The sequence below is a fragment of the Lepeophtheirus salmonis genome, chromosome 3 (genome assembly GCF_016086655.4).
Source record: "Lepeophtheirus salmonis chromosome 3, UVic_Lsal_1.4, whole genome shotgun sequence".
Classification (NCBI taxonomy): Eukaryota; Metazoa; Arthropoda; class Copepoda; order Siphonostomatoida; family Caligidae; genus Lepeophtheirus; species Lepeophtheirus salmonis.
The window spans coordinates 14,259,585-14,285,698 of record NC_052133.2 but is presented as its reverse complement, the minus strand read 5'-3'; the positions used below and the strand labels follow the sequence as shown (position 1 = coordinate 14,285,698).

At 26.9% G+C, this 26,114-nt stretch overlaps 1 protein-coding gene across 3 annotated transcripts in view; it reads right to left on the bottom strand.

Moving 5' to 3' along the window:
- The window catches only part of LOC121114098 (uncharacterized), a 436,583-nt gene extending 410,752 nt beyond the window's left edge, over positions 1-25,831 (bottom strand). For 2 of the 3 annotated variants that reach the window (XM_071887046.1, XM_071887048.1), the window contains exon 1: positions 25,648-25,831. The gene's annotated coding sequence lies outside the window, so the exon portion shown is untranslated. The remainder of the gene's footprint in view (positions 1-25,647) is intronic. The other variant, XM_071887047.1, reaches the window with a different exon arrangement.
- Between the last annotated feature and the right edge of the window lie 283 nt (positions 25,832-26,114).

Below are 26,114 nucleotides of genomic sequence, written 5' to 3'. Positions count from 1 at the left end.
ACTAAAGTTTGAAAACATGCTTAGGACCAATTAGTAGTTGACATGTTTCGAACATAAATCGTCTATTTATGAAATAGGTAACTTGCAATTAATGAAGTGTAAGACGTATTAATGCCATTTGTAGGCATTAATTAGTTATAAAAAAAGGTATTGGAATACAAGTTATTTTGTGTGTAGAAAATACTCATAATTAATCATGTAAAATAGTCTAGTAGAACTAGCCTTGAATTATAATTTCTATATTAATCCCATTCTATGGACATCGCAGATTGCATCATAAACTTAAGATGAAGGAATAATTTTTTTAAACAATTAGTAACTAGCATTGTGTTTTCTTGAATTGCCTTGGTCTCGACTGGTCTCATACAAAGGTTTGTATTATAATAATCTGATTTAAAATTCAGTATCTATCAATTTTGTAGATTAAGTATTGATGACGTCATGTGTGATTCTAAATTGTGTATTTTATTACGTTCGTATCAGAATTTATCTGAAACATCTGTCGAAATTGGTGTATAATTAATCAGTTAAGGTCGAATTGTAAAAAAATCAACATTGAAGATGATTCTATTACTTAGTTACTATTTAGTTATCTTAGTTATTATTATAGTTACTTTAAAAAAATGAAGGAATTTCATACAAAAAATATAATAGCTTTTAAAAAAATAGTTGTTGACTATATGGGTTTATATTATTATTAAAGTATTTTGTTGTTTATGGGTATTTCAAGATAACCATCATCCATAATGATGACGTAATATAATATACTATATACGTGTATTAAATAGGGACAATGATATCTCTAAAGTTGTAACCATGGGAATTTGAAAATTGATTGGAGGAGAGTCATTACGTTTTTGTAAGTTATTTACAAGCATCAGTGAAAGGAAGGGAATAAACAAAAGTACCCTTCAATGTGCAGTAGAGAACATGGCTGGAATTGCCACGATGTCAATCTTCAAGTCTTCTCCAAGTAGAGCAAGGATAAACGCATAAAACACCCCACCTAATCATCAGTGTTATTCTCCGTCATTGATATGTAGAAGCACTTGTTGTTCCTTAAAACTCAGCTGTTCCAACTTTTATAGTTGAAGTATATTTATAAAATCTGTCCAACATCAAAGTACGGTTAATATTTCCTTGTACTAAAAATTTAATTGGAGTAATTGCTTAATTGATTTACAACTTGATTGTCCCGGTAATATAAAAACTTGAAAATGGAGTGATGTGGATCAGTTGATAACGTGTTCAGGAACGTGCTAAAGAGCTGTGTAGTAACTATTGAGTTGTACATTTGAAAAAAAAAGAAAAGATTTTTCCTCAAAAAAGAATTAAGAACGAAAAGCAAGGAAACAAATATATGTAAACACATAAATAAATAATTAATATTGCAATTTTGTAGAACTGCAAACAATTGATGAATGTTTCATTTGTTTTTGTTTCTTTGCAACCACAAATGTGCATGTATACATAAAACATATTTAGTTTATGACACATAAGGTGTATATTTATTATAACAATACTGAAGAAACATTTAAATACATGATGAAAAATGTGGAAAAGGGTTTTTCATTAACAGCGCCCATATTTAAAAAAATAAATAAAACGAAAACAGTTTGAGATATCGACGATGTCTTTACTTGCCGTTAAAATACATTCAAGTTAATTTATGAATAAAATTCGATGTCGTTTGAATGACCACCACTTGAACACAATTTTCGACTACTTTTCCGCATATATTGGCTGAAACTGCAGCAATTTCACGTTGAATATTTGTTCTGAGCTCTTTTAACGTCGACCGATTATTGGTGTAGACCAGGGCTTTCACGTGACCTCAAAGAAATAGTCTAGAGGCGTTAAATCGCAGGAGCGAGACGGCCAATTGACTGGTCCATTTCTGGAGATAAGACGCTCACCAAATTTACTCTTCAATAAATCGATCGTAACATTTGCTGTGTGTGAAGTGGTACCGTCTTGTTGAAACCACATATCGTCCAAGTCCATATCTTCTAATTCAAGGCAAAAAAAAAAAATCGATTATCATGGTGCAGTAACAATTTCCATTCACAGTAACGTGGCGATTGTCATCGTCGACGAAAAAGTACGGCCCAATGACACCGCCAGCATACAGTTCACACCAAACAGTAATTTTTTGGGGATGTAATGGGGCCTCATGAATCACGTGTGAGTTTTTTCCGGCCCTATAGCGTATATTTTGCTGGTTAACAAAGCCATTGAGCCAAAAATGTGCCTCATCGCTGAAGATGATTATACGTTGAAAATCAGGATCATTTTCGAATGTTCCTTCAGCCCATTTTCCGAATTCCCGACGTTTCAAGTGGTCAAGCAGCTTCAGTTCTTGTGTCAACTTGATCTTATACGGGTGTAGGCTAAGATCTTTTCGCAAAATTCGCCAAAACGATGTCACAGAGATGCCCAACGATTGACAACAGCGCGTAAGAGACAAATTTGGGTTATCTTGAATTGATGCACTTACGGCAGCATTATTTTTTACACCTCATGCATTTTTGTGTCTCACCGGTACAGGAACATTATGTAGCGTGTATGTGGACTCAAATTTTTTCACCAAACAAATTTTTAATCATTTGCAAGTATTGCTCGAGTGTGTGCTTCTCCATGAAGAAATTAAAATTATTTCTGAGCACAGCTGTCAAAGAAACAATAACAAATATGACGTCGTTTTTGAAACCTATCAACGTAAAATATAAGCGTCCCTATTGAAAAACCCATTATTACTTATTGGTATGAGGGATTTTGATTTATAAAAATTAAAATTATAAGAAATGATAAGTTTTTTATATCCTTCCAAGATTATTATGATTAGTTATAAAAATTTAGCGTATTATGGATATTTTAAAAAAAGAAATCGAAAATCAACATGGTAGCCCTAAGAATTTGAAGAATGCGTTGGAGAAGAGCAACTTAGCTGTCATGACATTTATTATATCAGCTAAATTCAGTAGTGACAAGGGAGGAAAGGAAAAAAATAGGACATTGGAAAGAATTACTCAATTCTACTTCAAGTTCACCAGGCGCTTACATATATAACTCCCAACACAAATCCTCAAAATAACTCTCTATCTTTTATGATCATACAAGAATGTTCAATCAATTTTAAATGTAAATTAATATTCTACAATTTCTTTACATAATTCATTTTGTAATTTCAAATTCATAAAGCAAATAAAATTGTAAAATATTTTTTTCTTTTCATAGGTCATTTTGGTAATAAGAAATTCTTTATTTTAATCTAATCTCATTTTGAAGTACTTCCGGTACATTGGAACTTTGACCGAATGGAAGATTATTGTTTTTTATGGCACACAAAAAATATTAGTGGAATAATATATTTTGTCAAGATTAAAACTTATTTTTTACTTTTTTCTTATTACAACAAATTATATAAAGTTATTAAAATTCTGTATACTTTTTTAGTATTTAAAATATAAATGGACATATACATGCATATTTTTTGCAAAATATTGGAGAAAGAAAAGAAAGATACTCCAAAATGTCAAAACTTTGAAAATTCTGATGATGAAACCATTGATAAAATTGCTGATGATTCCTCTTACGAAAAGAAACAATACTAATTTAAAAAAAATTACAACTTCTCATAATCAAGTCAAGTACTCTTGAGTATTGTCTGTGAGAGTTGCAAGTGCAATACCTTAGTCAAAGATCTCAAATTTTGTAGGTAGGAAAATTTGCTCCCCACAACAAATGTATTTAATCAAGCAGAAAATATTGTTACTTAGTGACTCGACAAACACAAAAATAAAATGGATGTAAAGATAGAACAACATTTTTATCTCCATTTCTCGAAAAAATGTATAATCTTGGAAGAACTTATTACTATGATTTTAGAACAAAAATCTATATACATTGATCATTTCACTCTAATAGGAGGAAAAAACTACACATTGCGAATTAATTAAATGCCATCATTGCTAAATCTGGCAGTGTCAATTCCCTCAGATCTATTGGAAGTGATAGTGTAGATCAAGTTGGAATAATAAGACAAATTGAATAAAAATCGGAAATACTGTTGCAATCAATTATTTGTTTACATCACATGAACGAACTGACTTTCAAAAAAAAAATGAATACTATAATACAAAAACAACAGGGCCAAAATCTTTTACAAGTAAGATAGGCCTTCAAATTTCAAACTTTTCAGACATAGATATATATTTACATAAAAGTTTGACCACACATAAGCAGTATTTTCTCCAGATTTATCAGATTGTACAAACGGGCCACATTATGTACATGAAATTTTTTTTTGAACAGTGAAGAATGCAATCTGCATTACCAGTGCTTTACCATGTAAAGATTATACAGTCAATCAAAAAATCTATCAATGAACCTCAAAATACATTTTATAATTATTTTAAATGTCTATGATCTACATTACTCCATATAAAGTGATCCTTCGTATCAAATATGGATCAAAACATTTTTTCTTCTCAACAAATCAAATAAACTAGTATCTCAACTCTGAATTAAAAATTGTACAATCAGCCTTATTTGAGACAAATTCCTTCTTTGCGCATCCAGTAGATCTCCTTAAATGTACTTGGTTCGATTCAAACCTTAAGACAAGAAAAAAGAAGTTGACTTTATCTTAGAAGGTCGCAAAAAAAGACAAAAAGGACTATTATTTCCTACAAAAGAATTTCTAAATTTTCGTCCAACTATTTACTTATATTACATTAACTTAAAGACCAATCATGAAAATTACAAAACTCAACCTTGTCTAACCATTTGATACAGCAAATAATCAGTTATTACAATGTCCACAAGGTGCAAATTTAACTGTATCAGATATTCGGTCTCATTCTCAAAAGGTTGAAGAATATGTATCATCAAGAACAAAGGAATCCCATAAAACATATGATCCAGAGAAAAAACATAAAAATTGAATTGTTACACATAATTCAAGATGAATTTTGGAATCTAAACTTCAAAAGTCTGATTTCTTGAATTAATTTTCTGAGTATTAAGTAATTATGCCACTTAGTAAGTTTAATATAGAAAAGAAGTGTTGAATAAAATTTGTTATAATCAGAAAAAAATAACAAAGAAAATTTATTCCTGAAAAAATATATTCTAAAATTACTAAAAAAATTGAAAAGTCAATATTATATATGTATTTATTTTTGTGTCCCGTCTATAATTACTTCATAAATTTTAACTCACAAAACTGACTACATACTAAGGACTATTTAAAAAAATTATAAGATATTTTTTTTCTCTTCATAGCCCATATATTTAAAAAGATTTTTTTTCTCATTTTAAAAGACTGCTGGGTAAAGAGTTTTGAAGGCTCAGAAAATTTATTTAAGTAAGTCTTTACCAATATTGAAACACATTTTGTGATCAATAATCATTTTGAATTTGGTCAACTTTACTAAATAGCGAGCATTCTACTGTATATTCATGTAATTTACATCTCTTTGTATGTTGTTAATCTGCAAGATGATAGTGCTTTTATTATTTATTAAACTTTATTTTGTAAATATAACACATAACAATTGCTAGGGGAATCTCTTTTAATACCAAATGAAGCAGAATAATATTTATTACGTAGCCAATTTAGATATTAATTTTATATCTACTAAATATTTATGAAATATTTTTTATCTTTAAGTTAATACATTATGGCCTATTGCTAAACGTCATTAAATGTAGTAGGGTTTTTGAAACTCATCTTATAATTAATAATATATACTCCCATTAAGAAGGATTTGTTAAGCTAAATATTGTTTCCATAATCAACATATTAACTATTCATCAAATTACAATATATCTATTCATTCTGAATAGATCCTTTTGAAATATTATGCACATTTGACTAAACAAAAGTTAAAATTATATTATTTATGTGGTAGATTATGTAAAATGTGTATTTGATCTTTAAATTAATGTATTCGCTTTATTAAATCCATGAATTTAATAATACTGTATCAAATTACTTGTTATACTAAATGTTGAGAGAAGAAATTTCGAAATGATTTGTTAGTGAATTTCTGCAACGTATTTTACAAATTATCGTAGCGCTGGAAAAATACTCAGAAAGTATTAACATGTTAATAAAGCAAAGCTTGTCTATACATATGTAAGATAGCCACAGGGTACACTGTATATATGTTTCCATAATGTAAATCACATACATAAAGTATAAAAAAACTAAGGCGTTTAATATAGAGGGAGCAGTGTATAAAATGAATGAAATCTTATAGATGTTTAGTTGAACTCTTTTTTTAAAGAAAATAGGATGTACTTTACGCAAAGTTTATACCAAATTATAATACCTTTACCAGGTTTTTTTTTTCTTAAACAATTGCAATTTAATAAGTACTAAATGAATGAAAGTATCAATGAAACGGAGAGTAACATCAAAGGATTTGTTTGGAAATAATCATTTGTATAATACAATTTTTATGTTCATGGATGTATAATAACTCCTATCAATGCCGGGCTCTTCAGCTAGTATAAAATAAGTTTCAATTTCATATAAGTGGTAATGGGTCATAAATTATTACTTTTTACACATAGTTAAACAAACTTTTTATAGTCATGGTGATAGCTACTGGGAGATAAATTTAAACACTTTTTTTTGGCAAGACTCTAAAAGATAATTTATCACCAAAGTAGTTTAAATGAAAGGTTTAATGGAGATAAGGCATAATTAAATACCATATATTTAAATTGACATTGATTGAATTGTCCAATATTTCAATGGGATCTGACTACAAATGATTCTGAATTTAAAACCAACCACTTCCTATACAAACAGTTTTATTTCACAAAGCTAGACATATATAAAAAATTAAGAAAAAATGATATACAAACATTGTTTGTGTAAATAATATTTGTAGGTAACACTCGTAAATAAATCTTTGGTCTTGGATAAAATTGTTGTGTTCCTAATTGTATTTATCTTTATCAACATGAAAAAAAAAAGAAATCAGCACAAAATACTTGCTTTTGTCACCAACCAAAGTAAATATTCAATATCATATATGTACTAACAGATTGTCTGGAAATCTCAAGATTCAACCATAGATGGCGCTATTTCTTTCATTAATTCCATTTTTAGTTAGTACCGACCTTGAAATGACAGCTGTCAAAATTTCTGTTTTTTAGTTTGTGCAGTGAGTTATTGTGCTAAGTATCACGCACCTTTTTTTATTTATAAAACAATAGATAAATATAATTTTTGTTTTATTTTCTGACTGCTTCTTGATGGTAAAAAAATACCATTAAAGCCATGCAATTGCTCAAAAAGTATTATGGGGACTCCCCTTCATAAAGCAGATAAAATAATATTGATAATCTTTTTTTAGGCCAATTTTGAGCGAAAAAAACATGTTTTCTTTGTTAAGGCCTTGACTTTTCAACCCATGGCCTATCAATTAATCTTGATAGCTTAATAAATATCATAATACATTTTTTCAACCAACAAATCTTTAATAACTTTTAAAGTATTTAGTTTTTTTAGAATGCTCTTATTTTTATTATAAAATGGTATGTTTTCATTTTACAACAAACTATGATTTTTATCATTGCTATAAAAATTATACAATTATAAGACTTTCTTAGAATGGGTTCATTTTCTTTAATCACCCGATATTTTATACGATTTAGAGAAATAAATAAAAACTTCTTTTTTTTCAACTCATTTGACTAAAGAGTATATTTTATCATTTTTTCTTCTAGATATAACTTTCAAGGGGGGGGGGAAACGAAATTATATAGAGTTTGTATAAAATAATTTCAAAAAAGCAGGTTGTATTCCCGAAAAGCAAATATTTTAGGAAAATTTATAATTATCGAGCTAAAAACTATCAAAAACACAATATCCATGAATAAGATTATTATAAACAATTTCAATTCATATTTTTGAAGCAGTGAAAAGATTAATAAATTTATCTTTTTGAAATATGATCATAGATAAGTTTTATTATTGGATATATGGAAATGTAAAAAGATTTTTAGCTCATTTAACAAATATTGAGAGTTTACATAAAAATAGAGGAAATATTTTGAAATCCTTTCCGACTTAACTTTATCCCTAAGAAATGGACTTAAAATATTATTTTATATATACATAGAACTGAAAAAAATTTGTATTTTATCTTTGTCTCCTTTAAAAATAAAGAATAATAGCAAAAAAATATAACATTTTTTTTGCATAAATTTTCAGTCAAAAAAATATCACAATACCGATGTCAATTTTGATAACGGAACTACTAAAAAAATATTGCTATCTTGACAACAACACTAATTTGTAGAACGAATAAATCATAGATTTTATGACTCAACTAAGACAAAGGGCCTTTTCCCCTTATATTGAAAAATTCAACTTTGTCTTTATCAGGGGGAAATTAAGAAATAAAATGCATTGTTTTATTCAAAAGGTTTGATGTTCACTCTTTCTCTAGAGTTCTGAAGTTTAATAACTCCAAATATGTACATATGTATATAGGGTACGGATTTTCAATTTTGAAAAAAAGTTAAGTTTCTTTCTTAATGTGTTTTATGACGTATATTCAAGAAGTTTGAAATTCAAAAGTTTGGTTGATAAATCAGCCACAGTGGTTATAACATGTACATTTTTCTCAAGTCTAAGATTATCACGGAAAAGGACAAACAAATTCAGATATCAGAATTCCTTTGTGCAGAGATGAGTCAAACAGAGACTGCTTACCAATCGGTGTATTCAGATTCACTGTGTACGACGTCCGTAGGAGGATGAAAAACAACAAAAGCATAGAGAAGTCTCCAGGAGAAGGCATGAAGAAAGTTATTGATCAAGAATTGTACAAAAACCTTTTGGAGGGAGATTTAACAATGCTGTGACTCTCCTCATCTCGTTCTCAAATGACTACTGCCTCACTGCGGCTGACAACATTGACTTACTGAGAACAAAGTTCGCCCCATTAGTAAAGAGAACCTTTTAAGATGGAAATATTTTTTGAAGGAAACGTTGCAAAAAAGGATTAAGACAGCGATGTGATATTTTTTGGGAATTTAAAAATATACTTTTAGGAGTTTTCTCTGATAGAAATTTAAATTTCCTACCAATAATAGATCATTTACGAAATTGGGTCGTAACTAACCAATGATATAATCTATATTTTGATCATTATTTTTGCTTTGCAAATTATATTCAATCTGTTATATATTCGACATTTCATCAATTTCATCGAAATTGCAATTAGATTCAAATGGGATAAATATTATTTTTTAATCCTAATACATATATTAAATCAAAGACTTAAAGTTTAATATATAAATGTAAACTATTTTAATCATCAAACCAAAGTACAATTAATTAAGTACTAAATATAACATAGTAAGGTAGAAACTAAAGCAAATCTATCAATTTCTTATGTAGTATGTATTTTAATTTCTAAAAATACATTATATGCGAAACAAACACTACGAAATAGTTACATTTAAACATTTCTTAACAGAAATTCAAAAGTATTGTAAAAAAATAATGAACTAGCGTCTACAAATTCTATTGTAAAAAAACTAATAAAGGCCATCCAGGCATTTGGGTACAGGCTGTAGGTACAAATAAAATTGATTAATTTCTTAAAATTTATAGATATTAAATAAGAACTGAGGCAAGAAGTAGCAAATGAGTTATTGATTTTTATAGAAGCTTAATAGTTTATCATAATTACCACGGGAAAATGTTTTTAAAATTCGTGTTTAGCTCATCCTAAATTGATATGGGTGTAATGATGAAACTGCACAATGTTGGTAAATATATTCTTAAAAATGCAAATTTCAATTTTGAGGAATATTGGACATTAAAGGCAGCTTCAAATGGTTTATAAAAACGTTATCATGGGAAACGACATAAGAACTGACACTACCATAAAACGCAAGAAATTGTATTAGCAATGTTATTTATCTTCAACAAACATTAGTCGCATTTCTTTAACGATATGGTGCAGTTCATTTACTAAGGTATTAAATCAATCAATATGTTCATTTGATTAGGGCATTTAAATTATATAAATAAAGCATTTATAATTTAAAATAAGGTTAATTTGTTAATTGTTAGCTACTAGAAACTAAAAATATTATAAAACTAACATGACTTCAGGAAAAAAGTATAATTTGGGGCATTTCATGTTTTTATATATGGGTCACAAAATTATTCAACCTTTGCTTTATTGCAAATAAGTATCTTGATTTTCTTTTCGTTATCCTACTCCTTTATGCTAACGGAGTTATTATGTAATGAAATTTGATGTTTTTTGTACAATGGCATTACTTTTAGTCGGATGTGACTAATGAAAAATTAAGATCCTATTTACCTAGTAAAAGTTAGACATTAAAAAAGTGGCAATTCTTACCTGTAAAGAAAACAAATGCATGTTGTGAAGTTTATTTAAGTTTTTTTATTTTCTAAATAAGCATTTACAATACTTAGAAAACTCAATAATTGTTTGCAACTCTAAAGAAAGTCTATAATCATTTGCAAGTTAAAAATAATTATAAGAAATCTACAAAATTTTTATAAAGATTGACTATTAATGTTACAACATATTACTGAAGTCGTTAAGTTATACTACCTTGCAAGTTACTTGATTAGCAATTATTTCATACTACGACAAAAATATTTCAATTAGGATTTCTTATATGTTTTTTATCGAGCACTTGAAATTTTCATTGCTTTTGTCAATCTAAAAATGACAATTAAGCTCCTCGTAGAATAAGACACTGGTGTAAATTTTTTTTAACCTGTAGTGACTAGATACAATGATCATTAAATGGTTTTAAGTTTATTTTTAATCTTAGTGATGTGAAAAACATACAAAATTTATTTTAAAAACGAAAGAAGGACAAATGAAATTATTATATATATTTATGTCTTGTTATACTTAATTCAGCTCCAATACATCGAATTTGAAAAAAGGTTATACGCCATTTATATAAACTTTACTGCAATATGAAAAAAAATTAACCACTTTGGAAATAATGTGTGTATTAAATTTAAACTTCCTTTAAATAAGCATTTAAAAAAAAAAAAAAAGAGTTAATTATGAAATAACGTACAAATTATACCTTCTCAATAAAATACGTCTTTGACCTAAGTCTAAAGCTCAAATTGTTCTATCAAACCATAATACCAAAATAAATATATCTGACCTCCATCAAACAAGGTGAAGATATATTTAATTGTTTTTCAAGATTCCAGACCTTCACTGCAGTTTCTTTACTTCTTCCCAAGCAAAGGAACCAACTTAAAATTATCAATATGGGGATATATGTCTTCTTATTAATAAGTTTCAACCGAATGTACTTTTTTTTTAAATAAGTTTTTATATAGGTACATCCTAAACGTAGAGAAAGGGAAGACGAGGGAAAAACAGTAAGAGTGGGACTGAGGTACAAATATTTTCAAGTTTATAAGAAATCAGGTTTAATACAGAATAAATATAAAAATCGGAGGTCGCTTAGTAGTGAATTATTAAATAAACGGGGGGATGTCAGGTTTTATTGAATAATTAATTAATAATGGGTCAGTTGTTTTCATTTTGGAAGAAAACGTTTTATGTATTTCTGGGGGAGAGGCGATATAAGTTTATGTGGAAGCTAAGGAGCACTTAGTTTCAAAAAGTTTGAGAAACCCTGCAAAATTTAATGTACAGTTTATTTTCATCATGAGGAAGAATAAAACATTCCATATTTTCAGAGTCTATTTAGATAATGTAAATTTAAAAAGGTATCCACTTCAAAAAAATATTTATTGGCTAATTCTTTGTATTGAGAATGCAAATCTGATCCTAATATGTCGTCATTACCCTTGAATAACACCTTATTACTCTGAAATGATATTATTTAACTACACTTTATCAAATTGATACTAAATTTTTAATAGTGTTATCGCTTGACTTAATATAGGTGCTAGTGACATTTTTGCACAAATATATATACATTAGATACATGACAATATATGTATTAAATATGTAATATGTGACATTGAAATCTGAAGAATGTTGGGGAAAAGTAGCATAGAAGCCATTTTTACGGGAAATACGTCACTGTATTTTATATATTTAGATCCCGAAAAATAACTTCCGAGATTCTTCCATTCTAAATTATGAAAAAAAAATGCAGAAATATATAATTCAAAAAAGTATATTTATAAAAATATTTGGTTTAATATGTGTAGCAAATTTAATTCTTAGTACTTTGCATTTCAAACCACAACAACTTTCCCTTAAAAAAAAGGAGGGTATATAATTTAAAATTTGTCTTCAATGGAATGTGAAATGCTTTTACAAATTTAATTTTGAAAGTAAAAAATTACTAAAGTGTCTCATTCTCTCCTCCAACCAAAAAATATTTTATGTTACAAAGCTTCTTTATTTTAACAGAGGTAATTATTAATATTTAAAGATATTAATATGCTTTTTTTCTTAGCGTAATTCCCCTCTCCTGTCATAAAGACTTTTGTGATATTTTTTTTAATTTCCATTGGAACATTTTTGTTACTCTCCCTCACTTAAAAAAAATGAATAAAATACTGGGCGAATTTTTTGACTTTTTTTGTATAACAAAATAAATATTTTACTATTTTTCTCAAATTACTCTTTTTTAAACCTTTTCCAAAAAGTAAACAGGGTTATTATTTTCCTAATTTTGATCCCTTATTCCCTATATTACATGTATACCCTATTGGCATACATGTCAGGTATGCAAGATTTAAAATCATCCCCTTTCCTCTCCTCAAATAGGATAGGTTATAATACTTACCCCCTCATTTGTAAGTGACTTAGTGGTTTATTATTGTATTTGATAAACTGTGACCCACTTTTACTTGCTTTTAACTTGGCTTACTGTTTCTTTTTCTTAAAGATAAAACTGCAAATAACATTACTCTTTATGTAAATAATACTAATATCAATCTATCTGTGCAAAAAAAAAAAACAAAAAAAAAACATACATAAAGCGTACGAATTAATTTTTTTTTCTACAAATTAAATTTATTTTCTGAATATAAGAATAATTGAAAACATTCATACAATTTCATTTTATTAGTCGTTAAATAAAGTAATATTAAATAATTGTAATAACATGTTCTATGTATGTATTAAATTTTTTTACACAACTGTTTATAACACAGCTTTTCTTAACATTTATGCATATCTATAAAATACATTATGCAATCAATTAGTCTAAAGCAAGTTTTGCAATTACTCTTTGAAGTTTAAAAACCATTTTAGGCACATTTATTAACAATATATGCAATTATCGAATAAAAAGAATTAAAATGTTCTTTTGTCGATTTTAATTTTTTTTTTTTTAAACCCGAGAATTTATGTTTTTTTTTAATGACACTGTGATTAAGTTGATAAAAAGTAAATTTTTAAATTTTTTACAAGAAAAGTTTAAATAAATTTAACAATTTTCTTTGATTTTTTTTTTTAACTTTTCTACTTTTCAATTTTTTTTCTTTAAGTAAAAAAAAGGTAAATATCACATTTTATCATTTGTATAAAATAATATTTGTCATTTGTCACACTTGTAAAATTATGTGTTTTTTTTTATTAAATTATATTTGACAAATTTACATTTAAAAAACATTACGTTTAAAGTTTCATAAATTTGTCAAATTTTCTATGAAAAAAACAACAATTTGTCAAAGTAATTAAAGATTTGTCAAATATTATCCCCAAGATACATTCTATGAACGCCCTCAAGCTTAAAACCAAGGGTTTTGTTTGTTTTTGGACCGAATACTTTTATAGTCTAGGTTATACCTTCCGTATCGGCCAACTTTTTTTAATGTAAAGTTCTTGAGAAAGTAAAGGATATATAGTAATTTGTCGAATTTTTGTTAGTGCAAAATAAAGTATAAAAAGGGACATAATGCATAAACATATCTCATTGATAAGATGCATAATCAGATTAAATTCTTTGCTGCGTAGATATAAAGATACTTATCAAACAAAAATTTTCATTCTTCTATGCATACTTACAACAATTCTATTAGAAAGCTGTATATCAATAATAATTTTAAAGAAATTTGTGTAACAAAATTATGCAAATTGCTTCTAATTTTATGCTAATTCTCTCAAAAAGAAAACATTTTTTTAAACATATGAAAAAAAAAATCTATTTTTGTAATCCCATAACTGTATAAATTATACCTTGTCAATAAACTCTTTTTTTACTTTTCCTTCTATTTCTAACATTAATACTTTCCTGTTATTTTTAACACTTCAATATAAATATTCATATCATTAGATAATAAATTTTCTGCCGTTTCGCCACATTTAATAGTTTAAAAAAAGTATTTTAAACTAACTAAAGAGAGTTGAACATTGAAATCCACACTTAGCTTTAGTAGATTTTTGCAATTTATTTTACTTTTTCTATGGTTGTGTCAATATAACTTGTCTATAATCTCATATTGAGTATAAGTGTAAATGTATTATGGAATTAGAATTAATAATTTTTTATTATTATTACCTACATCGCTGTCTATTGTTTTGCTCCATACAAAATATTATAAGTACATTGGTTGTTTTAAAATTCTCTTAAGAGCTCTCCAATACAAAATTATACTATTTAGGTACATTTTTATTCTTTAATTTTTGTTTTATACTAGATTTAGCTTCCTTAGGTTAAAGATGAAGTAGACGAATTTATAAAAACAATGCTTCACATCAAAATTAAAAAGACATCTATCTTCTGTCTATTGATTTTTTCTGTTTGTTTAACAAGAGCTAAAAATTATTGAAGGAACGATTCTATTAAATAAATATCTCACAATTCATGTCACTGTTCAATAAATTAATATCAAATATATTCCCTGATTTGACAATACATGCAAGACCTTTTGTGTTTTTAAATATTTAAATGGAATAATCAAAAATAAAAATAAAAAAACAAAACCATAGCATAACGGTAAACTCAAAATACAAATTCTGTTTAAATATTGGTGATATATAATGTTTCTTTGTGTTAGTTGTCAGGAACTTTATATAGTTTATTTTTTCTGAGTCTAAGTCTGAGCCAAAATATAATTGGCCCGACTTTTTTTTACATTGCTTAAGATATACTCCTGCATAATTAATTTGGGCTATCATTGAATTTTATTTTAACATCCCTCTGTATTCCATTGTTTCTGAAATATCAAAAATTATATTCCAATTGTTTAAAATTAGGCCTTACTATTTCAAATAAGATAAATATTATTTTTATATAGAAAATAAATATTTATTAAACCGACTTTTTATGGACTTTACTAGTAAAAATTTATATGAACATATTAAATATTATTATATTGAAATGTTTAAAGATAATCATCGACATTTGGCACATGCTAATAATGCTTCAATAATCCTTTAATTCTTTGCTATGTTTGCCCATAATGTATGTTTTTCTTAGTTTATGTTTAAATATGGTTATCTTTTTTTAATTCTAATGAAATATATTCTGAATAAAAAAGTATCAAATTTTAGTTTGCATAGTTTTTTTTAATTATGTTTGTGCATGAAGCAAATAAAACATACTTTTCATAATGAATTTTCGAGTTTTCTTATCGTTATCATTAGATTACAAAAAATTGTATAAAACTAGTTTATAAGAGTAACTTTGTTCGATCTGTTACGTTTGTTAGTTAAACAATGCATAAAAATCACATTCGTGGTTGCTTCATCAAATAGTCCAGTTTAGGTTATAATTCACGTAACAAGTAAATAATATCAATTAAACTGTAATTTAAGATATTCTGTAACCTGATGGTCCAATGAAATCTTAATACTTACTAATTCAATAACTAATCAAGGTTGACTGATTGAATTCAATTCATATTTCGATATATCAAAGTATAAGCAAATAGTTACAAAACTCAATAAACCTGAAGTCTCTATTATACGTACAATTTGAGAAAATGACACTTAACCGTGATTAACGAATTTCCATTCACACACTCCAAGCACTTGGGAGTCTCCAGGACCATTATTTTCGCAATCAGCAAGTCCAAACTTTGGAAAGGAAGAAAGGCTCTGCAAAAAGGCCAAACTGGAAAAGAAAGAGTTAAACAAACAGCTCAGGTCAATCCCCTCAAGTCCATGAGGGTCCATGCAAGATATCTCTGTTTTTGTACCATACTGCCCCAAGAACTATCATAAAAGTGGGTGGAAAGAGCCTTGTGAGGGTGGAAAGACCATTTTGAAACCCAACAATGAAGAAACCCCCTCTCTACCATTACCACACTCTTTTGAATGAGTCGTTTGATTATTTTTTTTACAATTCTAGCCTAACTATTGCACTGATTACTACACCTAAGGTTTACATGCTGAGGGGAAGAACGCCATTGTCTGTCATCGAAACACCAAGGCCCTCAATGCCTCAATCAGCTAACACTGGTACACCACGATAGAGGACAATATACGCAGTGATTAAATACATCATGTAATTTTTTTTTTGGAAATTAAAAATAATATTTATAAAAGTTGAGTTTTATAATTTCCAGTAAAAACTTCATCGTTTTGTGGCATTTCAGATTAAAAAAGAAAAATGTATGTTTGATGAAAAAAGGGGGAAAATGATTTTGTTTTAGATAATGGAACTTATTTCAGCTAAATATTAATTTCTATGTGTAAAATTTATGAACAAACCAATTTCCAGATAAGTTTTACAAACTTTGAATAAATTTAGAAAATGTTTCTTAGACGCCAATCACGTTTTGGTTTATATATCAACTCCCTACATATTTTCTTTGGGCTGTAAAAAACAATATTTGTGTTTTTGATATACAATAAGCCCCCTTATATGACCACCCTCCCCAAAATCAGCATCCCCGTCTTAACTTGATCAGGTTCAAGGGATGTGCCTATGAAAAGATTCAACCTCCAAGGCCCAACAATTTTATGTTTTAAAAAAAGTATATATACATATGTAGCAGTTAATTAATTACCTATCACCTGAAATGGATTAATGCAAAAATGGACTATAATCATAAAATATTCTTATTTTGAATTGTTAACAAGAACAGATTATGAAATTTGTCGTTCTATATATAATAAGAAACGTTGCATTTTTTTAAAATATAGTTATACAAACAATTTGAAAAGTTTCCCGTAATTTACTTACAAAATCAGAATATATGAGTACAAAACTTGTTTTTGAATGACAGTGCCACGCAGCAGCTTCTTAAAAACCACTGCTGCTACATCACAAAAATACTTCAAAATGAACCCAGAGCCAATTGGTAGTTTAAGACTACTTCAAAGATACCCTGGACGTTAAACCCCCTTCCTCATTCCACAAAGCATTAAAGATATCTCCTAATAATTCAAATGAACCCCGTAGCTATAGATTGATTAAGGCTACGGCAACGACATCAAACAGGTTCAAAACCACTGCCGCCACTTCACAATCCATTTTAAATTTTATAAAATAAAGCCTGGGCCCATGGGTTGATTAAAACTTCGACAGGGCAACCAAGCAGTTAAAAATCACTGTCATTACTCTAAAAAGTATGTAGGCCTCTCCTATTACTCCTATATAATTTTCAGGTCCCAGAATATTGTAAATATGTGAATTTTCATTTGTTTTATAGTAGGTTAACCAGACTTCCAGGTTTTATCGTGAATATATTACTTAAAAATAACATACAACATTAATAATTGTTTTATTTATGGATGGGTAATTAATGTACTCTTGAATTTTTGAAGCAATGAGCTCGGTGTTCAGTTTGACAAAATATATGTTTGAAGAGATATTCTGATTTTGTTAGTAAATTATGAGAAATTTTCCATAATGACTATTTTCTCAGTGTCAATTTTCTGACCACAAAAAAATATCATGATCTAAAACATCCATTTAATGACGAAAAACAGAACAAAAGCTACAAATGAAACGACTAATTTAAAGTACATTGAAAAAAAATCATGTCAAAGGATTTATTTCTCTATGATATATCTTACAAAAATCGCTTAGACACATAAAAATAATTTTATAATCATTACAAACTCTATTTACTTATTCTATTTTCAGTTTAACGAGATTTACAACTGATTTGATATTTAGATCTAAGAATTAAACATATGTTTTGCCTTATATTATTTTATTTTTCAATGATACATAGCAATTGAGGATATTCTTGTTGGAGAAAATCCTCAATTTTGTGTTGAGTTAGCATTTTATATAATATAAATTAATAATAATTACACGGGATTTTCGATCCATAGGTGATTTTGTTATATATTTTTTTTGGCATTGTATAATTTAAATATAATTGTTTGCTTTTGTTAATAATTAAAAACCATTGGCAGCAAAACATTATTTGTTATTTTTATTTCAAATTTTTAAACCAAATTTTATGCTTCCAACTCTTCTACAAAGGAATGTAAAGAATACTTGTGTTTAATTTTTTTTGACTGGTTTATCTTAATTAAACCCATTGTCATTGTACAAAAAGGTGAATAGTATAAAATATATATAACATCGAAAATTGAATAATTATAAGCTCCTAATTGAATTTAATTGTAGTTCCAATTATATTTACATGTTATTAATCTAAATCGAAAGTAAACTATATTTAAAGAAATTGTTTGTACTTTACAATATTTTGAATATATTATTAATGTACATAAGTCAGTATATTTTTAAGAAAAGATTACAACCGTTTGTTTGAGCTCAGTCATCAACGTTCAAAATACAAATATGTGAAAAGAAAAGTAAATAAACTATAGCTGAGAAAAATAAAAATATGTTTAGGATATATCCGTGCACTATACAGCGAAAATAATTACTTTTATGTTTACCAAAAAGTATAAACTATAGTGAAATAATTGCAGGCAGATTTATTCCAGGGAGATATTTTGGGATATTGTCCAAAACTTTGACTACGATTCAATAATTTGTTATTTGATATAAAATTTAAAGAAAAATGTTTTACAAGTAAAATGCCTCCAAAACATAATTGTGAGTATCCACTGTATGTCTTCTTAACCCTTCATTAGTAAACTGAGATATAATACACCTTGCAATTATAAAAATGCTGATTATTCCTTGTAGTCTTAATTTTATCGCCAATACTTTTCAGTATTCTCTTTATTTATTCAATATGATTATTTGTATTAATTAATTTATTTTATAATTTATTGTTTAGGATTTATTGATAAATTTAGTTATAATTAATCAAGATTTAGTGTTTTTCCTTATAAAATCTTGGATTGTTTTCTTTCAACGTGCGGACTAATGCGTACAAATGTAGATACAACAAATGCAATATTGTAGCTTTTATTAATGGAAATAATATCAATCTCATTAAAATCCAAAATTCGTAATTAATAAGTAATTAATATTTTTAGTAAATTTTTATGATAAATAAAACAACTAATGTTTTTGCTTTTTGACAAAAAAAATTATTTTATTGAAACCCCACGTTATGTTTTTAAAATTGTTTAAAAAAAGAAGTTTGTAAATTTCTTACATTTTAGATTTTTAAATATTTGCTAGTGCAAAAAATGATAGAATAGATACAAAACTAACAAAGTAATAAAATTGATGTAATTATTATATTCGTTCATTTGTTTATTATACTGTTAAATACATTAAATTGAGGGGTTTATTTTATAATCATTTCATTAATTGCTTTATAATAAACGATTATGAAAACTGAGCTTTAAGAGCATTTTAGCTGTAGAAAATAGTAAAATCTTGATTGAAGAAATTTTAAGGTCAGGGTAAAAAAGTCACAGAAATCAAAACAAAAAAAAATAGAGTCCAATAGATAAAAATAATCCTATAATTATCACATTAACACCTTAATGTCTTAAAGTTGATAAACCAACAAAAAAAAATATATTTCATACAAAAATATTAACAAAAATTGATATTACTTTTGCTGAAACACCTTCAAGTAAATTGAACATTAATTAATTTATCAATTTATTATGCCAACTTATTAACAAGTACACCCCATCAGTTAATAAAGTTGATGAGTCAACTAATAAAGTAACTAAAGTGGGGCAACTTTTGCAGCTGAAAGCCAAGATTTAAAAGTTAATCTTAGCACTGATGGTAGAAGCAAAATAAAATAAAATAATGAACTTTAAGATAATGCAAATCTTATTTTCTTTGAAATTTTATGTCTTGAATTTTATATTAAGTAAATCATTAAAAAAATTTATGTTTTATGATGTCCATTAAGATTTTCCTTTCGATTGGAACTAATTATAACTTATTGCAATAAAATGGTTGTATCGCTATTACAATTTTGAAAACAAATACAAAATAATGATCATTTTCATTTGAAACAACCACAAATACTAGCGTGGTCTATAATCCTAGGATTGAACACCGGTCTACATATTTATTTCATTGATTGGGACTGCAAGAATAGTTGAGATTGATCAACGTAGAAGGAAAAACGAAAACAATAATAATAGTGGATATATTGATCCATTCTCTTTTGTAATGCAATGCATCAAACGGATGAGCTAGATATCAATTGCAAAAGTGCTCACTTTCCTCAACAAAAATCACAAACCTTATCATTGATAATAAATATAAAATATCAACAAAACTAATGGAATCCCGATTTGTGTAAAATCTGTGAGAGAGAAATTATCATCAAAGTATGAAAAGGACAACATATTTTATGTCAGAAGTCTCAATATTTTTCCTAGTCTGTTGATTCAGTTTAAGTGTGTCAAAATTGTGGAAAATTATTAATAAGGTAACAAATATTTGCAAGTTACTAACTTAACTTTTTTTAAATATTTACATTAGTCCGGATTCTAGCAATTTTCACATCTCTAATAATGATTATCTGAAAAGGTACTTTGTATAATACTCTTTTATGTTATGGTACATATAGAAAATTGTTATTCTTTTGATATTCAAGTAATAATTTCATGTCATCAAATAATGATTAATAAATCAACTATTTTAATTAAATAAAGACATTCTTATATATAACTTAATCATCAAATTAAATAACAAAATTTCAACATTTCATTAGTCCACTCAAAATTATCTAAACATTATTTAAATAATTTATTTTGAAACAAAAAATATATTGATATAAATTAGCGGATCAATTTATTAGACTACCAAAAGACGGTATGAAAAGTTTCCAACTTCAACTTACAGATGGTACCACTCTTAAAAAAGCTAGTCACACTTGACTATTGTATAACAACTTCGCATTCAGTGGCTGAAACTTTGGTAACAGATGCTAGATATATGTCTGTTGCTATTATTTACGAGATCTGTCTTCTTCACATTGAAGTCAGAAACGTTTTAGACCACCTTGATATTGAGTGCCTGTTATATGCAAACAAATAATAGCAATACTTAATTAAAAAAATATAGTTTTTTGTTTGTTGACTTCAAAACTTTTTTTTAAATTCAAATGCAACTTATTTAAATATTTATAAACATGCAGAATAGTTTTATCCTTATTATTAAATCTAGTATAAATGTTTACTTTTTAAACTTTTTTTTTTGTTTAGTGCATACAAAAAATTGATTAAGAGAAACAATACTTACATTTTTACCGTTCAAAGGTATATTTGAAATATAATACATAATTATTTTAGAAAAAAAAATTCATTTATTATGACAAAATTTGATCGTTCTTACAATAAAAGAGAAACTATCAAAATTGAAGTATATTTATGTATATAATATAATGACCTCATTTTTGATATTCTTATTTTTTGCTTCTTTTTTACAATAGATGTACCCTGTTTGGTTTTTCCTTTATGAATAGTACATTTAAGATTAATTGAATCATTAGGTCCGTATGGAAAAGGATCAATGTTCCTTTTTAGATACTTTGAATTGTGTGAGGGTGTTTTTTTTTTCATTCATATGGAAAGACTTTCTAAAATATGTACACAATGTATATTGTAATAATACTTTTTTAAAGGTTTCTTGAAGTAGAAAAAATAGACATACAATTGTACTAGAAATAATCTACTCATTGAAAACGCACTATGTTTTTAATCAATATTACTATTCATTTCATAACAATTCTACTAATAGAGAAAAAGAAGAAAATATAATTTTGTTGGTCCTTATACCTCTTTGCAAATACTATTTTTAAAGTGATTATAAATCAAAATTACACACAATGTCTTTCATTGAGCTAATTATTAAAGTTAGTTTAAGTTGTTAAATCAAAAATATTAGCAATATATGAAATATTTTTGATAAAGTCTTATTAATCCTTCAGTTAATTATTTGACTAAATACTACTTTGATATATATAAATAGTCCAACTAAGATAATATTATTCTATTAAATATGGTTTTTATGGATTTATTAAGGAGATTTCTTAACTATATATATATAATATACATTTTTAGCCAGTTTAAGATCATTCACGTTCATCTTTAAAACAAAAACAAAAATGTTTTTATATTTAAAAAATGGTATAATTCACTTGATATAAAAATTAAATTAAGTGATTTAAAAAATCAGTAAAAAGTTACGTTTGTCAGAATACATTTACAAAAATCTTACCAAAATCTTACAGAGCATTAATTCTTGTCTTCCAAGGTGAAGACAAGAATTAAAAGCCCAATGCATAGATACAATATCTGTTTTCCCCCGTGTTGCACTTAATTCATTACCCAGGAAAAGTAAGTAAAAAAGTCTATTAAAATAGTAGAATATATATATTAAGGCCTTTTATTACAACTTTTAAAATATGTTTTTGATAGTTTTTTTAATATTCTTCATCTATGGATTCAATTATATTTAAGTATACTTCAAGTATAATCATATAATTATTATAATTGAGAATATTTTACTATATTTTAATAACATTTTTCGTTAGTATTCATGTACTTTTTCCTCCTTAAAAATATCTCAAACATAGAAATGAGTAAACATATCAAGTCATACTGCCATATAATCAGATATCAAACCCATAAGAATCTACAAAATAATATTATTTCTTCACTTTTGTTGTTATTATATTCTAATTTTATCTTATTGTGGGTCCGAACTAGTGTTTCTTGATAAGAATATTTTTGTACTACCTCTGTTACCAAAATCAGATCGGCAATTATATACTTTAGATACTTTTTCTACTAAAAATATTAAACGAAAATGGCCTTAAGCGCAAATGATATGTAGTAGGCTTATGGAAGATTTTTATTTGCAGGAAAAGGGATTGGTAATAAGAGTGATTATTTCTAAAATACCATTTTCTTTCCCTAAAAAAAATAAAATTAAAGAACAATAATATTTGAAAAGGTACTTTTTCTTCAGACCAAGGGTATAAGTAGTGTTGTAAATCGTGTGTATTTTTAGTAGCCATGTTTTTTTTGGAATTACTAATAAAAAGATTGATTTTTGTATTCCTCAACTGTTGTCATTATTAGTGACAGTAGTGAGTTGTGTCGTTTTTTCTATATTCAATTATATTTAAAACTTAATTGAACATGTGTGTCCGCTCATAAAAGATTAATAGTAACTTTGAGGACAATAAATTATAAGTCGGTACTGGACTGAGAGTAGAATTAAGTAATTATATCTGAGTAATTATTGACATTATATATTTAATTTCTTTCTCCCCCTCCCTTTAAAAAAGAGCTATTGTGGTTAAAAGAAACACAGACTTACGCTAAATAATTTTAATTTTTTTATAAAGTTATGTACAAAACCAACGTTATAAGTACTGAATTGCATTTAATATTCACAAATAATAAATATGCTTGTTAAATATATATATACCACTAGTGTCATCACCTTTCAACTTATGCTATCAATGCACTTTTAGTTGAAACACTTAGATGCAATTCAATCCCTACTTAGTAAGCAAAAATATATAAGTATATATTAACTATGAGATCTCATGTAGCATGATAAAAAGTTGTTACTTCCGTAATGGTGTTTTTGAAGTGTACAAACTATTTATGATGTGAAATGAAATAGGAGCTATAGAGTGGGACTTCAGCTAGCGAAACGTATTAAATTATGAACAGTAATACATGAAACATTCCCTGCCGGTATTAAAAAAAACAAAAACAACCGATATTGAACGTGTGAATCCTGACAATTTGAAGAATCTTTAAGAAGGAGAGAACCTAAGCCTTCATGACATTTTATTATATTAGAGGCAAGTTACCATGAGAGGAAGGAAATAAGAAAAATCTTACTCAGTCCTCAATTCTACCCTGAGTTCAACATAGATTTACACTTAAAACTCCCGAGCAAACTCTTATTACAACACTTTGTCTGTCATGAGGACAAGCATTAGTTCTTAATTATATTTTTGTCTTAGATAATTAAATGATGATGCCAACAGCTTTGGAGAAAAAAAAGTCCTGTTCAGATTACCAACAAGAAAGAGTCACTCCCTCTTTCTAGAAACAAATTTTATAATTTGTGATGGAAATGGAGTGCATTTTTTGGTGCCTTGTTTTTTTAAATTGGTAATTTGAAGACTGAATTTTCTTTTGTCATTATTATTTAACTATTGAGTAGGGAACTTCGTTTGATCATTCAATTGTGCTCATAAAAAACGGAGAGTAACCTGTGAGGATTTGTGGTGGAGCTATAATTGTTAATTTCTAGTTTGACTCCCAGTAGAATTGAGGGCTGAAATCCAAGTAATTCCTTAACAATGTCTTTGTTAATTTCCTTTTCCTAATCCTGCCTTGTCAAAGCTGATCTAATTAAACGTCATGACAGCTAAAGGGCTCTTCTCCAAAGGATTCTTCCAATCGTCAGGGTGACCATTTTTTTTTTTTTTTTTTTGAAAATGTATAAAATACACACGATTTGTATTGCATATTAATATATTTCTACTAATGAATGTCTTTGGGAATTATGATGAACTTTTTAAAAATAAAGAAGATCCGGTTTGGAATATAATCAACCCTGTTTAAATCACCTACTAGTAAAAATATGTTTATGATCGATTTTACACGCTTCTGATTATGAACAATTAGTTTATGAAATTAGTTAGTCTTAAGAGCATTTATATACTCTAAATTATTAGAAAACCCTGGGTTCGAACAAATAATATCCGTTGGTCTGTATAAGAAACTATCTTACGAAATTTTAAGACACAAAAATGGTCATATGTTTAGTTTTGAAACCCAAGTATATAATTGATATAGTTACAAGATCAACGTTCTAAAAATACAGTTATCAACAATATTTGAGAAATATTTTCATTGTTTTGTTACATCAAATTTATGGGGTTTTGTTGTGCAATATACATTTTAATTTGTATATGATTTTATCAGAATTTGTAAATTTAAAATGATTTGTTTGAAGTAAAGATGGTTTTTACTTTTTAGATTTACAAAGTTTATATTAACATTTTTTTAAATAGATAGATATTAGTTATATATATATTGGAATGAAGTCAAGATTACAATTGGGGAGAGGGGGCAATCTTTCTGTCTGAGTATTTCAATTTTAGCATGGATTCATTTAATATGTATATTAACTCATGTTTCAAGTAAATAATAAAATATTTAACTTTTAGGTGATTATTTAATGACAACTTCAAAAAAATTATTATCTTTAAATTGATATTTATGCAATAATATCAGATGTTACTAAATTAATAGATGAACTATGAAAATAATTTAAAAACTCTACCTTATAATGTGGTGGTAATAATAATTGATTTAAATTTCAATGTCACTTAACACAACTCACTAATACTGAATAAATATAATTCATTAACTAGGATGTATGTTTAAGCAAAAAGAGATCAATTATTTCAAGAAACTCGAGGAGCAAAAGAAGCCTTCACTATTCAAGGAGTAAAATAAAACTACCATTCATTTTCTTCTACAGAATAAAAGGAAAAAAAAAATTCTTGATACGATGTTGCTCTTTATGAGAAAAAGAGAAGAAGAGTGAAAAGGGGGAGAGATTGTATAAGTGTAAAACATTCCTTAGTATTTGGTAACAGTTTTGCATCCGTCATGCAAACTTCGTATCTCCCCCCGCCCCCTCTGCTTTTACTAAATTGTTTCACATGTTTACTCTACCTCTTTCTGCTCGTGGTCGCTTTTTCAAAATGCTTTACATTTTCATTGCAACAAGATATGGATCGTTGT